At 41.9% G+C, this 13,147-nt stretch overlaps 1 protein-coding gene across 2 annotated transcripts in view; it reads right to left on the reverse strand.

Annotated features, from left to right (window-relative positions):
• Window positions 1-13,147, reverse strand: part of Syn2 (synapsin II) — a 160,043-nt gene that overhangs the window by 100,431 nt on the left and 46,465 nt on the right. The window lies entirely within an intron of this gene.

The following is a 13,147-nucleotide window of genomic DNA, read 5'->3' on the forward strand; positions in this document are numbered from 1 at the left end:
ATATTTAGTACAATTGAGTTTAATTTTTAATTTAAAACATTTAAAGACAACTTGAGAGTTGCAGGGATAATAAGGAGATGGAGTTTGGCACAGATGTATAGGAGTCAAAAAATCATTCATTCATGTTTTCCCCTCCCTCTTTTCCCCCTCTCTCAAGGGAGTCTGGAACTTATAAATATAAATGCTGTAGAGAAGCATCCCTTCTGTCAGCTTTGTAAACTTTCACGTATAACACCATGAAGGAGCCAAGCAGATACTCATTGGATTTCCAACAACTTTCACAGCACCACCAGCACCGAATGCAACTGATCCTCATTCTGTATCTCTGTGCCTTCTTATCAGCTTTGATATTCTAAAGCTACAAAGACCATAACTTGAATCTATCTAGGAGATTAAGAATCTCTCTGACCGTGTGTGAAGAGCTAAGAGACGAGGCAATCACTAAAGAAGTGTTGCCTAGGAGAAAATATTGATTTTTCTGGGCTCTAGGATCAAGTTATGAATGTGGTTGTAATTCTTGATACTTCTATTACATATCTAGAACTCTACATAAAGTTTATCAGCCTCAACTTACTACACCTCATAATGTTAATGTTAACTGTGGAAGAACTGAAGTGATCACTTAGGCCAACATTCTCACTGTAAAACTGGGGAATCTAAGGACCTGAGATGCAGTGATTTTCCTAAAGTTAAATGATTAAAAATAATGTTAAGTCAATAATATGGTAATATGGTTTAAAACAACAACAAACAATTCTCTGGCTTTTTAAAAAGAAAACAGGGACTGAGGATGTAGCTAAGTATGTATGAGGCCCTGGATTCAATCCTCCATACGGGTTGGTGAAGATGGGGATAATTGATTTTGATGCAGAATCAGGACTGGAACTTAGCAGTCCAGGTCAGTGCTTCCACATTCCCTCCACCTTGCCTCTCACCTTGTACACTTGCCTCCCCGACGATAGGAGGCCAGAAGGCATAGATGTAGCTGGATTTTCCTAGCAATGCCTCCAAAAGATTTTAGTAAACATTAAATTCATCCCTTGTAATCTGATTAAATAGTTTTCATTCTTACTTTTTATTTTCTAGAACAAATCACTCTAATTCTCTGTTTTCCCCATCAACATGTTTGTTTGTTTGTTTGTTTGTTTTTTATTTCTGGTGTTGAAACAATTACGTCCATTTTGTAAGACTAAACTTTATTATTTGAGACAATTTTAAATTTACAAAAAAAAAATGTAAAAATAGCACATAGCTTTCATTAGTCTCAAACCCATATTCCTGTTAATATTTTTAGTAAATTTGTCACAAATCAGTGATTAAACTGATTCATTATGAACTAAAGTGCATGGTTTATTCAGGCTTAGTTTTGTTATTTTTACTGAGATATCATTCACATACCATAGTACATGAACATAATACAGAGGTTTTTGCTATATTCATCATTATATAATTCTAGACCATTTTTGCTGCCTAAAACAGAAACCATGTATCCACTGGTGGTCACTCCAGGTCCCCCAAAACCACAGAGTTGCCTTTGGGACATTTAATTATGTGTAAATGAAATTATATAATAGGAGGTTTTTAGTTACTGGCTTCTTTCCCTTAATGTAATGATTTCAAAGTTTATCCATCTTGTAGCCTGTATCAGCACTTCAATCCCTTTCGTTGATAACTGACACATGTACAGCTACACCAAATTCTGTGTATCCATTCATCAGCAGACAGACATTTGGATTGCTTCTACTCTTTGACTAAATGAAGAATGCTGCCTTGAACATTTGTGAGCTGTGTATGAACAAGTGTTTTACATTTTCTAGCTAGTAGAATTGTCAGTTAATAGTAATCTCGTGTATAATCAATCTTTCAAGGAACTGTCACTTTCCCCAAGTACATATATTCCCAACAGCAGAATAAAAGGCCTTAAGTACACTATTCTACATTCCCCACAGTGGTGTAACGAGTCCACATATACCAGTCTATATTTCCCATAGAAGTATAAAGGTTCCAAATCCCCCACATCCCTGCCAGCACTTTTAATGGCCTTTGTGTGTTTGCCTGTGTTTTCACAAGTACAGATGCATGTAGAGGCCAGAGATGAGCCTCAGCTGTTATTCTTCATCACTAGGACCTGGGCTTGCTTTTCACCAGCTTCTCTAGAGCACCAGAGATCCTCCTGTCTTTACCTACCAGCGCTGGGATTACAAGAGCATGCCACAGTGCTCTGTTTGGGGAATGGTATTTGTTTTGCTATTGCTGCTGTTTTTCTTTAACACAGTCTTGAGGACCAAACTAAGGTCTCTGTGCAACAAGAACATAACCAACTGAGCTATCTGCAATTGCCTATTTGATCACACTTGTCCTAGTGACCATCAAGTTGTATCTCACAGCTGTGCTCCCTTATGACTTAACACTGGTCATCAGCTTGTCACATATAGCTAACCACTTCTACGTGTTCTTGGGAGAGATGGTTATTCAGTTCTTCTGTAGTTTTAAAGACTCGGTTGCTGATTACGGTTGAGTTCTAAGTTTCTTGCATGCTATGGGCACTAGAACTGCCTCAGTCATATTTGTTTTATTAACACCTGAAGTACACATTTCTAATTTTGATTGGGTTTCTAGGGGTCATACCTATGAAACCTGAAGCTCTTCTGAAGACAGTAACCACAAGAATTTCTCACCCTGGCCCTACACTGAGACTCCAGCAGTTAGTTCACCAAAATGAACATTCAAGCGTTCCTGCCAGTTTACAACTAGAATATCCTGCGGTGAGAAGCAGCTCTCAGTCGTGACTTCTTAGATCTATCTTTCCACACTGCAGAGTACTAGAATTCGTTTGCTTTCTGTTGTTACAATAAACACTATAACTGAAAACAAGCTGGGAGGAAAGGGTTTATTTCAGCTTGCAGGTTAAACCCATCATCAAGGGAAGCCAGGGCAAGAGCCTGAGGTAGGACCCTGGAGGGAGGAACTGAAGCAGAGACCAGAGAGGAATGTTGCTAGTTGGCTTGCTTCCAGGCTCATGTTCGGCTGCCTTTCTTAGATAGCTCAGGCCTATCTGCCTAGGGGTGGCAGTGCCCACAGTGGGTTGGGCCCTCTTAGCAATCAAGACAGTGCCCCCACAGACATAGCTACAGGCCAATCTGATGAAGGCAATTCTTCAGCTGCAGTTTCCTCCTTCCGGGTTTGACAAACAACCAAGATCAGCCTCCCTGAGTTGTCTGTTCTGGCATCTCAGTTCTTAGCTGAGTGCAGGAAAAATGAATGATTTTTCACATTCAACTGTGTACAGTGCAGGGCTAGAAGTAACAGCTTCTAACTACTTCGTTGACGTTATAGTTGTTACCTATATTTCCACTCTCAAGTTTAACCACACTTCTGAGGAATTACTTAGGCAACACACTTTTGTGCTTCATGTAACCAGAGAGGCAGATTTTGGTCTGCCTCAGTGGTGGGATCTAGTTTGGGGCCAATTACTAATGCCCTTAGAGCTGCCCTGAAATGTGAGAAGTAGCCAGGCTACTGTGGGACTGAACAAGAACCTCTCAGAGAGCTGAGTGGGTGCTGGTAAAGACGAGTTCTCCTCCTACAAGGTGCTCAGCACTGATTGCACCCAACAGAACCTCTACATGGGTCAGGAGAAGCCATACCAAATGGGTCTCCAGCACTCACACCCACTTTGGGGTCTTAAGCTGCCTTTCCCTCTCCAGCACTGTCTTCACCTCCACCCCGACCCTGGTGCTTTTATCTGATGTATTCACTGGGGTGCTGGCATGGTAACACTCAGTGTTGTCAGAAGGGCTGAGAGTGGAGTAAGTGAGACTAGATGAGACGAATTATCCAGCATCGGAAAGAACCGTTTTCTCGAGATGGACAAATCACTATCAGGAAAAGAAGCAAATTACTATCCTCTTAAACCAGAGACACATTAAGGTTAATAACTGACATTCACTCTGGGGAATCTGAGTTCTGGCTCCCTTTTTAGCCATCTGTTCATAAGATGTAAATAAGAAAGAAGGCTTGATCAGAACCCAGTTCCCAGCTCTAATGTAACCAACGTCTAACCACGTACGGTTGCTTCCCCTTGTCCCGCCATCTGTCTACTGAGCATGATAGGTGGCTGGCAGAGTCCGATGGAAACCATGAATGTGGAGTGTGCAGAAAGCAGAGGCCAGCTTCAGACGAGCAGATGTTACAGGAAAAGGAGCAGCCTGGTTGTCAATTCCTGAGAGGCGCTGACACATAACTGCCCTTCGGAAATCAGCTGTATTAGGAGAAGGCACTTCAAGACCACGACCCAGCCTTGCAGTGGGAAAGCATTAGAAGGAGAAGAACACTGTATTAAAAATAGCATGCAAGGGCCTTGGAAAGGAGGCTCCCTTTAAGCCCCGGAGAGGCGCTTTAGAAAAGCTTACAGTGAGAGCGTGAAAGGAAGAACTGTCATGGACAGGCTGACACTGGTGGGGGAGGCAGAGAGGAGCGCTCTCAAGGCAACCCAGGAATAAAGGGGATATGTGGCTTCGGTATGTTTTTGGAGACTTGTGGGAAGTTTTACACCACATGACTCAGTCTGGAATAGCTTGAGTAACAGAGGAGAATGAAGGAGCCAGGTACTATGGGGGACCATAAACTGAGAACTGTAAAACTCATAAGAACAGCACCTCTTTCTGGTCCATCTCAGTGGTGGGGTCTACTTTGGGGCCTGTTGGCAGAGGCTGCTGATTCATCCCCAGCTGCCCAGACCCAAAATAATCACACAGAAACTATAGTATTTGCAATACTGTTTGACCAATAGCTAAGAGTATTTCTAGCTAGCTCTTACATCTTAAATTAACCCATTTCTATTAATCTGTGTATTGTCACGTGGTTGTGGCCTACTGGCAAGGTTCCTTCAGGTATCTATCTCCTGTGGCAGCATTCAGTTTAGTATCCCCCCTCCCCCCGCTGCCCCACCTAGCTCTACTCTGACCTGCTGCAGGCCAAAGCAGCTTCTTTATTCACTAACCAATAAAAGCAACACAAGGACAACAGAGGAATTCCCACACCAGGGTCCAAACCCTTAAGACCCCAAACTATCTCAGAGAGAACTACACAGGTTAGGAGTGAGGAGGGGAGCTATTGTCTGATTTCTTCAGGATATGGGATTCTGGTCTTTGTAATGACCAGCATCATAAAGGGATAGACCCATAATCTAACAGCAACAAATTCAAAGCTGCCTTTTGGGGGTCAAAGGAAAGTAAGTGTACTGGCTGTATGTTCAAATCCTTCAACCTACCACTTATTGGAAGGCTGAACTTCAGGTTCAATACTAAAAATCGTGGTTATGCTATGACTCTGGAATAAAATCAATCTTTTCCCCCTCTTTTTCCAAAGAAGGAAGACATGACCAGACCTGGCAGCTACAGGTAATCTTGATTAGAACAGCCTTAAACTTGTTCTCCTGCCACTATTCTGCCCTCCCACTGATCAGCTACTGGCCAGGCCCATTTAACCCAACTCTGTTATGCTAGCCATAGGACCAGGGGCTAGAGCAGCTCCAGGTCCCTCTGTTCAGGCTCTACCCCTCTACAGATCTGCTAACTTTTCTGCCCCATTACAATTTTGCATCTTTTTGCTCTCTTTCAACTTATAACTCTTGCCCTTAGAAGATAACATAGAATGAAAGCTTTAACGGTTACTTAAGTTCTATTCCATCTTCTAAAAGTATGCCTCCCTCAGGTGCTACATGAACCGTGGTGTGCATTAAACATTCCTGCTATGCTCAGCACAGTTCTAATCAGGTGGTAAGTACCGAAACCAGGAATAAACGCGACACACGCTATTTAACCTCTTTAAATTTCTATTTCTAGTTTCTTTTCTATAAAATGTGGGTAATAACCTTTCATAAAAACTGAATCCTTAAAAATTATGTGTGTATATATGCGCATGCGTGTCTGTATTTGCACAAATGTGTATAAATGGGGGATTCTAGCACCATGCTTAGCATATAACCAACATTCAATAAATGTTTGCTGACTATCCAAGCCAAGCTGTGAATACTACACAGCCCATATGACTGATGGGAGGATTAAATAAGGATGTGCCAGCATATTAGTGACTGAAGCATTTGACAGGTGCATAATTGTCATTCAAAATACAAAACAAAGGAACAAAATGAAGAAGAAACAAGCCGGAAGCCAATTCTGAAAAGCTCCTTTCTTAGAGAAGCTGAATGAATGCTGGAAGGAAATCCTGCCTGAAGGGGTGGGAGCCTGACACCTCCAGAACACACAAAGCCTCGTGCAGATGCAAGTCCAGAGTGTGTGCCAAAAGATGGTCTTTGTAAATGAACTACTTAAAGACTATGCCCTCTGGTCCAGAGAAGATGCTTGGTAATCCATCTCTAAGGGAACTGATGCAGGGACAAGGCTGGGCATTCTGTTTCAGAGACTGCAGAGACACTGGGTGGAAGCAGAGTAGCTCAGAGCACACAGCACAAAAAACAAAGCAGGAAGTCCATAGAACCCCAAGGCCTTTAGTCCTGACGTTTAGGAATCTATCTATACTGTAAAATCTACTAGAGTAGCAGAAATTTGAAAAGTGCTACCATGCTTGTGCTCATAACAGTACTCTCCGAGCCCATGCAAGAAGTACTTGTCTCTGGGAACAATCACTTCTGCTTCAGTAACAAAGAAGAACCTCCACTAAAAGCCACCATGGGAATCTGAAGAAAAGACACCATCCTGTTGCTGCAGTTATTTTTAAATCCATTAATCTAGAACACAATGGATAGAGCTCAGTGGTAGAGTGCCTACCTCATGTAGGGAAGGCCCTAGTTCCAAATCCCAGCCCCACAAAAGAATATCAATTATTTTTAGCATTAAAAAGTCATAAAGAATCTTTTACTCTAAAAACACCGCATTGTCTGAACTGCCTTTATTGAGACAATTACGAAATCAAAAAATAGTTCTATTGTCATAATCTCATACTGAACTGTGCATAAAGACTTAGATCCTGTTCTGACTTTTCACATAGCTTATCATGTTCTTTTTGCCAAGACATTTATCTTTTGTTATTCTTTTTTTGATGTCTTTATTCTCTATATGTAAAATAAAGAAGTTAGGCCAAGCTTGGTGTGCACACCTTTAATCCCAGCACTGGAGAGGCAGAGGCAGGCAGACTTCTGTGAGTTAGAGGCCAGAATGGTCTGCATAGTGAGTCCCAGTCAGTCAGGGCTACATACTAAGATCCTTCCTTTAAAAAGAATTGCTGGAAGCCGGGCGGTGGTGGCACACGCCTTTAATCCCAGCACTCGGGGGGCAGAGGCAGGCAGATCTCTGGGAGTTCGAGGCCAGCTTGGTCTACAAGAGCTGGTTCCGGGATGGGCACCAAAGCTACAGAGAAACCCTGTCTCGAAAAACCAAAAAAAAAAAAAAAATTGCTGGGCAGTGGTGGCACACACCTTTAATCACAGAACTTACAAGGCAGAGGAAGACAGATCTCTGAGTTTGAGGCCAGCCTGGTCTACAGAGTGAGTTTCAGGACAGCCAGGGCTACACAAAGAAACCCTGTCTTGAAAAAAAATAAAATAAAATAAAAAGAAGAATCTGTTCTAATAAAGCTTAACATCATAGGACTGTAAAATCATTGCAAAGATGTGCCCCGAAAGCCCAAGAACTGCTGGGTTCACACGTGCTGCAGCAGGGAAGAGCTTGGAGCTCTCCAGGGTACTGATTCCAGCTTATAGCTGGTATCTGCCCTCTGATACCTCTGGACACAGGCATGCTTCCAAATATATCGGCCACCTAGGAAAGATGTAACTCAAAACACGATGTATTTCCCAGTGGGTGTATGAAGGAATAAAAGAGAAGACTGCAACAGAAGAGAACATCAAAAGATTGCTAAACAAGTTCCATGCCGGAGTTTACAGGTCATTTTCTACACATACTCTCCAAGCTGCAAATTCACAAGCCACAACAGTCTTATGTCACTCTGAACCCAAAAGACTGGAATGCATTCTCAGGGCTTAGATATGCAAGTGACTTCAGAATTACTACACCAGCTGACATAATGATACAATGACCAAAGAATGCGCTACTCTGCTGACTGCTGCAATGCCAGCAGAGAACTGGGATGCGTCATTTACTGGATGCACAGCCAGAGCATATTACTTACCTTCCAAAACTTCACTCCACCTGTCTTTTTTTAAGTAAGGGAGACATAGTACATAACTTCAAAGACTGATGAGAGGGTGAAATGACACACACAGTAAAAGCACTCACTACTGAGGAACTCCTTAGATTGTCTTCAGCACAGCATCCCTAGCATGGTGCCAAGACACAGTAAGTGACAGAGTAAGTGTTAGCAACTACCATGGTCTGTGTTTTTTAAACTCACAGTGACCTTCAACTGAAGTGAAGACTTTATAGGTGGCAAGTACTCTTTTAAGAATGCCATACTTTCAGAAAACAGGCAAAAATCTCAAAGAGTCTCAGAAAAGTAAAATGTAGCAGACAAGACTGATTTATTTCAAAAAAAGATGTGGTTTCCTTGGATCTTGGATTCTTGTAATTTACTGAAATACTTTAATTCTGAATGACGTAGAGTGAGAAGCATGTGTTTCCTTCCAACTGAACAACAGTCATACCCAGTCCCATAATCCTGACAGCAGCCAAATAAGAAAGATATAAATTTTCTAATTTTAAAAATTAAAGCGAACATCAAAGAAACCTGATGTGTCTGGATATTTGATGATCACTGTCTCAGTCCCTCACCTGCCTCTATATTCTGCTTAGAACTCTGTGATCTAGGATTTCAATAATCTAATTTTCATTTCATTATGTTTCTTCATCTGTGAGAAACCTACAATAAACGTGGTCAGCTCACATGTTTATCCACCTGCATCTCCAAGTTGCTAAAATGCCAGAAAAAAAAAATGTAGCACACCAGAGCAGACTGTCACATCACGAAAGCTCCCAACACACGACAAGTCATGTTTGTCTGGTCAAAAGACAATCATTTCAAATCTTTCCTTTCCCACAAATAGCTCCCCTCCATCATCCTTCTTCTGACCTACCCGCCTACTAAACAGAGAAAATAGAAGTCACCAGATGGATGCAGCCTTAACTTCCCACCATCCAAGCTATACAACCTTCTGTAGCTTTACCCAGTTTTTCTACCACTTCTGTTAAAATAATAAACCAGGTGTCTTCCTCTTACTCAAGATCAAACCCACCTGTGAGCTGGGCCTCATTCATTTCCCTTCTAAAGGAAGTGCACAGTATCACAAGGTTCCTTTTCCATGACAAGTTTACTGTGGTGTATTGTAGAAGGAGCTGCGGGCTGTGTTCCTGCCACCCAGCTCCCGGCTGCCTGGCTAGCTTATGCCCCAAAATAACAACACATACATAAAAGACCACTCCATCATAAGAAAAAGAATGAAGTCATTTTTTTCTGTCCTGATATTGACCAGTCGTGAAATACAGTATGTTCACCTGATCTTCAAACTTATATGCCTAACCCACTCCTCATCGTACCTAAAATCTGCTTTTTCAGAGTCCTCCCAGAAAAGGGTCACCTCTATACACACAGCTGTGCAGTCAGAACCTCAGTTGACCTCCTTTGGTGCCGTCATTCCCTTCATCTCGCATCCAATCAGTCAAGCCCTTGCAGACTTACCTATTAACTATTTCTTATACCGAGCCACTTCTCTCTCGCTCCACTTTCACACGGCAGCACAGCCCCACCTGAGCTTCTGCAGTCTATCTGTAATCACTTCCCAGCGTCTAGCCTCTTCCCCCCTGAGTCCATTCTCCAGCAGATTGAACCAGGGTGGCAAAGGTTCTCCTCTATCCGAACTCTTGAACCACTTCCCATTCCTGTTAGAACATGTGAACTCCTCAGCAAAGTCACTTAGGCTGATTTTAATTCACCCATCCAACTTACCAGATTTTCTTTTATCCATCCAAAGAAATCATGTTGCTGTGCTAGGTGCAGAGACTGTAACTATCAACGGTACAATGGGGGGTGTACATGTATGCAGGTGCATTTGTGCACATATGTGGCGATCAAGGGATAACCTCAGTGTTACTTTTCAGGCACTGTAAACCTCGAGCTTTTAATTTTTTAAAATTTACTCTTCCCTCATATACTACATACCACCACAGTTTGCATTCCCTCCTCCCCTCCCAGTTCCCATGTCTCCTCGGAAAAGGGCAGGCCTCCGTGGAAATCAACCAAGCATATCAAGTTGCAGTAATATTAGACACCGCCCCTCATCTTAAGGCTGGACAAGGCAGCCAGTAGGAAGAAAAGGGCCCCAAAAGTAGTCAAAAAGACTCAGAGACAGCCCCACTTTCACTGTGAGGAGTCCTAGAAGATCAAGGTACACAACTATATCATCCATGCAGAGGGCTGAGGTCAGACCCATGCAAGCTTCCTGATTGTTGGTTCAGTCTCTGGGAGCCCCTATGAGCCTAGCTTAGCTGATTCTGTGGGTTTTCTTGTGGCAAACCTCACTTTAAACAAGGTCTCCACTGGGTTGAAGCTCACCAAATGGCAAAGCTAGCTGGCCTGAAAGCCCCAGTGATATGCCTGTTTCTGCCTCTTGGCACAGGGATTGCACACACATGCCACCACACACATTTAAAAAAAGAATTTTAACATGGGTTCTGGGGATCTTCTTTGTGCTTGGAAGACAAGCATTTTAGTAACTGAGCCAGCTTCCCAGTTTTGAAAAATGCATTATTTTTATTGATTATATTCCAATAGAAAATTATACCACAGAATAATCACTGAATAGTTAATTTTCGTTGTAATAAATAGTCTAAAGTGCTCTGAGAAAAAATGATTGTCTGTTTTTTTTTAAAAAAGGAACTAATTAAAACCTGTGTCTGTTCTGCCACTCGAAACCCCAAGACTTTTCCTCAGTGGAATATGGTGCAAACTGAGGCTTTGCTTTTTCTTTAAGCACAACTGAATTTAGCTTCTTTTCTTCCTAACTTCTGCACAGTGCATGGCCATATCATTCTCCCTGTGCTTCTAGGAGTCAGTCGAGAGTGCTATTCACAGGAACATGGTAAACTCCAACTCCATGAGGCCCATAAATCAGTTTCTTATAACCACTGTCCTAGAAGACCATAGCGAGGCAGGGACTCAACATAGCGGGAGCACACACGCTGAGGACTATGTAAGCACGAGAGGCAAGGGTTACTTTTTTGTCTGGTGTATGACACAGTCCTAGGACTGTGGAAAAGGTAAAACACTCTGTGAATGTTGATTATCAGAGATGGTAATCACAGTGGTGGTCTCTTTAAGCAACAGAATCATCCAAGGACAGAAATAACCATTCAGATTGAAGCAATCAAGCCATTTATTTGACACATAAAAACCTGAAGTACATTCATTGTTACTGATTTTTTTTTTTTCGTTTTAGATACCAAATATCTACTTGCAGCAAAAGATCAATGAATCTGTGTCTTACTTTTATCCACTCCCTTTATTGCATCGGATATCTGTCTAGAGTCCTCCCTTATTATAAATTACAATCACATCTCAGTCATTAAGCAGTTGCTCCCACTTAAAAATAAAAATACTAAAATAAACTCAATGTAACTAGGGTTGTTTTCATGATAAAGCACTTGCACAGCCCCCTGGCGGTAAGACAGTGAAATGACGCTGGGTTGACAGTTCAGATTCCTGGACAGTTCAGAACCTGCAACGTTCCTGAACTCTGACTCTGAGGACAATGAGATCAAGAACACCCAGACTACCAATCTGGATTATTCTAACGGAAAAAAAATCCCATTGTTTCAAAAAATTTATTAATAAAAAGGTATATCTATTGCTTAAGAACTCGGTGTGCTCATTGTAAAGATGAGGAAGCAGAGGTTCACGGCAGCTTGTCTAAATTACACACACCCGTGTAAGTGAGGAAAAACATCTCACTAATGCACATAATTGAAAAGTAGAGGTTTTGAAATGAATAGCTTTTAGAAATTCAAAAGAGTTGGTTTCTTATCATGTTTGCTTTGACATCCCTTATTGACCCAGTCTTATACCCTCCCAGAAATCATATCCAATGCAAAAAAGGACAAATCTTTGCTCCAAAAATTTGGATCAAAAATTAGAATGGCAGGTTCAAACTAGGATTGGGACTTCATATGTTGAAAGAGGTTTCTTCCCACCAGGTCCCACAGTCATTTAGTCCCAAATAAACACACAGAAGTCTACATTAAATATAAGCTGATTGGCCTACTAGCTCAGACTTCTTACTAACTCTTATAAATTATATTAGCCAATAATTCTTGTCTGTGTTAGTCACGTGGCTTGGTACCTTTTTGGCAAGGCAGCCACATCTTGCTTCCTCTGTGGCTGGGTCACGACTCCAGACTGAGCTTTCCTGTCCCAGAGTTCTCATTGCCATGCCTCTACTTCCTGCCTGGCTACTGGCCAATCAACATTTTGTTAAAGTACAATTGACAGGGTACAAACCACTGAGCCACAGCACTCATACCTAAACCTATCTCTGTGGTCAGAGAGTTTGGTGCTCTTATTAACAAGTTATGACTTGGCTGCTCATCCTTGGAGTCAGGGGTGAAATGGGCTCTGTCCAAAGCCTGAGTGTCAGGGAGGAGCCTAGAGCCCAGTACTGAAAGGGAAAATGACCCCCAGACACACAAACAACAAATGATCTCTACAGGTATAACTTCACATCAGATTCAGGACAGAGCTCACATTTGGACTCCCAGTTCAGGGGCAGTTCTATAACCCCTTCTTCCCTTGGAGGGCATACTATTAAAGACAACTTCAATCAACTTTCACTATAAATTGACAAAGCTAAAAATACTTTGTCTAGGGTATATCTCATAGGCAGATATATCTACATAGGCAGAATTACTCATAATTCACTGGGACCTAGATTTAATCCTTACCACTGAAAAGAAAATGTACAAGGTATAGGGATGCCTGCTGGAGGCTGAGGCAAAAAAAAAAATGTCAAGATCAAAACTGATTTCAGTTACAGAACACACTCAAGAGCAGCCTAGACAATTTAACAAGATCCTATCTCAAAAAAAAAAAAAAAGAAAGAAAGAAAAGTATTTTGAGCACTGCTTAGTGAGAGGCTAGAAAAAAACTGTAGGCGTGGGATTGGGAAAACAGAGACTCAACA

The sequence above is a fragment of the Chionomys nivalis genome, chromosome 1, assembly GCF_950005125.1.
Source record: "Chionomys nivalis chromosome 1, mChiNiv1.1, whole genome shotgun sequence".
Classification (NCBI taxonomy): domain Eukaryota; kingdom Metazoa; phylum Chordata; class Mammalia; order Rodentia; family Cricetidae; genus Chionomys; species Chionomys nivalis.